At 45.0% G+C, this 4,175-nt stretch overlaps 1 non-coding gene across 1 annotated transcript; it reads right to left on the bottom strand.

The window, feature by feature from the left end:
• Positions 1-1,584: 1,584 nt before the first annotated feature.
• LOC117126301 lies at positions 1,585-1,690 on the bottom strand. Its single transcript, XR_004448876.1, has one exon. It is a non-coding gene; the product is annotated as a small nucleolar RNA R71 (small nucleolar RNA).
• Between the last annotated feature and the right edge of the window lie 2,485 nt (positions 1,691-4,175).

Raw genomic sequence — 4,175 nt, 5'->3', positions numbered from 1 at the left:
GTGGGATTATCCCCAAACTATAGATCTGCCTTGTTGTGATATTCATGATAGATTTGTATTCATTGCTTGTTTTAGCCTAGCTAACTAGAACTTGATCATAGGATTGCATATTCAAGCACCCTTGTTATCCCATCCTGACATCTATCTATCATATTAGGATTGCTAGAGAGGGCTAACCGCCAATTTAGAATCTTAGTAGAGCATTTTCATACTCGCGCATAGGCCTGGCTAGAACCCGTCGATCGATGTCCTCAACTGACAATCGATCGATGTTGGCAAAAGTGTATCGGTCGACGTCTTAATAGACTATCGATCGACACTCTCTTGTGTCTGCATCTAACCGGTGAGACACAAGATCTAGTCTGTTAACCAGTGGTACATGCGACAGCTGATCACTGAGTTAAGCGAATGAGCTCTAATATATCATGCATGCAACAGTTAGGCATCTATAGGAATTATAATCTCCAACACCTGAATAGTGGCCCTGCATCTAATATCATTTCCAACCTAAGTTACATTTATCATTTACTCGCTAGTTACTATTGCTATTTTATTTAAAACATTACAACCTTTAGAATTAATAAACACTAGATTTAATTGTTCCCTAGCTCCTTGTGGATTCGATCCCTAAGTACTACATCTGAACCTCTTTTGATGAGAGTAACACTCCTTAGGGTAATTTGAGTGGTATCAAATTTGGCGCCGTTGCCGGGGAGCTTTGATCGCCATTAGATTTAGTTTTATTAGTTCTTATTCTTTTCTTTACCCCCTTTTCTAATAATCTTTCTTTTTCTTGTCTTTTCAGGTGCATGCCCAGCGGTACCAGAAGCAACAAGGAGAAAGACTTGCTGTTCTCAGACGATCCTGCTCATTTGGAACGCACCATCCGTAGAGGTCAACGTTCCACATCGCTCGACGCAACCACTTCGTCGTCGATCGATACGCACAACCAACCGTCGACCGACACCAGACCGTCATCGTCGATCGATCCCAATCGTTCGACAACGATCGATACTACACCGCGTACGTCGATCGATAACGTGTCGTCAAAAATGGTAAACATTATTATTCTAACTCAGGATGAGAACGGAAACCTGTTTGACCAGGCCGGTCATCTGCGTAATGCAACAGGTCAGAAAATAGATGCTCAGGGAACTGTAATCCCTGATGCTGATGCTACAGGAGCTGCTCAACCTGTAGATGAGGACGCTCGATCGAAACCACTGGCCGACTACAATCGCCCAGATGAGTACTATTCCAACAGATCAGCGATTCGACTTCCGGAGATCCAGAAGCAGAATTTCGAGCTGAAGCCTCAATACTACACTCTCGTGTCGCAGATACCCTACTCTGGGTTACCGCACGAGCATCCTATGGACCATTTGGAACGGTTCGAGGATCTAATCGCTGCCATTCGGATGGAAGGAGTCCCCGAAGATTACCTGCTGTGCAAGCTCTTCAGATACACGCTGAATGGAGAAGCGATGCACTGGCTTAGGCAGCAACCCACAGGATCTTTAACATCCTGGAGCGACATCAAGAATGCTTTCTTACGAAACTTCTTCGATGAGGCGCGCGCTGAAGAACTTCGGAACAAAATTTCCACATTCTCGCAGAAGGCTGGAGAGTCCTTCAAAGATGCGTGGATTAGATTTAGGTTTTTCCAGCGAGACTGTCCACACCACGGATTTAATGAAGTGCAGCTGCTAAGCACTTTCTTCCGAGGTCTCGCCTTACAGTATCAAATGGCTCTTGATACGGCGAGTGAAGGAAACTTCACTACTCGGAATCCGTTGGAAGCTGTGAGACTTATCGAAAACCTTGCTAACAGCAGCAGCACCAAAAACACTGACTCTGAACGGAAGAAGTCTGTAGCCTCTATCGGGAAGGAACAGATGGACGAAGTAAGAGCTAAGTTAGATGTGGTGCACGAACTTCTTAGGAAGCAAGTCTGTTCAGCTGAAGGAGAAGTAGCAGATACAGAAGGAGAAGAAGATGTGAACTACATCGGAGGTACCGGATTCCAAAAATTTGGAAACCAGGGCGGAAACAGAAACTTCTTTGGAAATGGCCAAAGAAGTAACCAAAGTTCACAATTTCAAAAACCCTTCAACAACAGCAAGAGCTACTCGAACTCTTACTATCAAAATCCACCACCCCAAACTCAGGAAAGCAAGATCGAAGAAATGCTTGATCGAGTACTGTTGGGACAACAACAAATCACCGTGGATTTCAACGGTAAGATAGACTCTGCCTACAACAATCTGAACACCAAAATCGAGACCTTAGGGACTCAGGTGAGAAAACTTGAAACCCAAGTAATTCAGACGGGCGAGACTATTAAGAGGCAAGAAGCTTTGCTAGAGAAGCAGGAGCCGACAAAGGGAAACACCACGTAAATGCCATCATAGATGATGAATTCTGGCAAGTGGTGAGAAATGAAAACCTTGAGGAAGGAGATTTCGAAATCGAAAGCTCCATGAGTCTCGGCGGATCCCAATGGTGTCGACCGATGTCGATGAACTCGCATCGATCGACAGACCATGATGAAGATCGATGGACGGATTACTCCAGTCATCGATCGACGTCGTCTGCCAATTCGACTGAATGCAATGCGGTTCGAATTCTAACTCATGAAGAATTCGCAGCTAAGCATCCTCACCCACCCTCCCCTTTCTATGAAAAAATCGATCGATCGGTTAACTCAACCATCGATCGACAGAGTGAGTCCGACGTCGATCGTCACAACACACCTCCCATCGATCGACAGGCACCTCTGACATACCGAGTGCGGTTACCCTCAATCGATAATGATTACATCAATGCACTCAGACCACCACCTAAACCATTAGCAAACCCACCCGAACCAAAACCCAACCCTTTAAATAGTTCAACAGAACCTGTTCAAGAAGAACAAGAATCTGAAGGGAGAAGGTTAAGGAAAAGGAAGGAGAAGATTCCTAAAAACCTTAAGAGGGAAGCTAACGATAAGGAGATGGATGGTTTCACTAAACGAGTCCTCAGAATCCCAATCGAAAAACCTTTTGATGAAGCTTACTTCACACACCGGTTGTGGATGTTCTTCAGAGAAACAAAGGTAACTGAGGAGGACATTAGGAGAATGTTTCATCAAGTCAGAGGAAAGATGAAACACAGGATCACATTGACGAAGAAGAGTGATCCTGGGAAGTTTGCAATACCATGCATAGTCAAGGGTGTTGAATTTCCCCATTCAATGTGTGACACAGGAGCATCGGTTAGTATCCTCCCTAGGATCATGGCAGACCAGCTTGGTTTGACCATCGAACCCTCAACAGAATCCTTCACCTTCGTGGATCTTTCAGAGAAACGATCCGGAGGCATCATAAGAGATCTGGAGGTACTGATTGGTAATGCCCTTGTCCCTGTAGATTTTCATGTCTTAGACATCGAGCTTAACTGGAACTCTTCACTTCTGCTTGGAAGATCCTTCCTAGCTACAGTAGGAGCTGTATGTGACATGAACAAAAACAAATTGTGTCTAACGCTCATAGACCCAAACATCCACTACGATCCCATCCGACCTAAGAGAAAGGTAATTAATTCTGTGGATTATGGGAAAGAACTTGGCTTCATTGGCGCATGCCATTGTGGAGCAGAGTATGAATCGGAGTACGAAACAGAGTACTCGGAATCGATCGACACCCCAACCTTTCCATCGATCGATTCCAATGTGTCAATGGTGACCGATGACCACAACAACACGTCACTCGACGTAATGCACCCACTTGACCATTTCGCTTCACCTAATCATTGTTACCAACATTGTGTCTTCCAACCTCCAACCAGGAGAGGACATGATGATTATTCCATAGGCAGTTGGGCACACAGTGGTTTCCATGAAAGTTTTGCAATTGACTCTGTAATTACTTCACCTCATGAGGAACATACCGAGGAATACGATGAGGATTACTGGAAAGAACGTGCAATAGAAATGTCTTTGCAGGATGAAAGACTTGAAATACACAAGTTCACCAACACGTTTCCAACATCGTTCGACGCTGTGCACTCCACATCGGTCGATACCCACCCTCGTCCAGCAAAACAACCGCTCACATCGATCGACACACCGAAAGGAACATCGATCGATATTCGCGCCGCAGCGAAAATTCAGGAGCAGGAGAATATTCCCTCCC

This window comes from Brassica rapa, chromosome A06 (assembly GCF_000309985.2).
Source record: "Brassica rapa cultivar Chiifu-401-42 chromosome A06, CAAS_Brap_v3.01, whole genome shotgun sequence".
In the NCBI taxonomy this organism is placed as follows: domain Eukaryota; kingdom Viridiplantae; phylum Streptophyta; class Magnoliopsida; order Brassicales; family Brassicaceae; genus Brassica; species Brassica rapa.
Note: the sequence above shows the minus strand (reverse complement) of the source record. Positions and strands in the feature narration are given on the sequence as shown.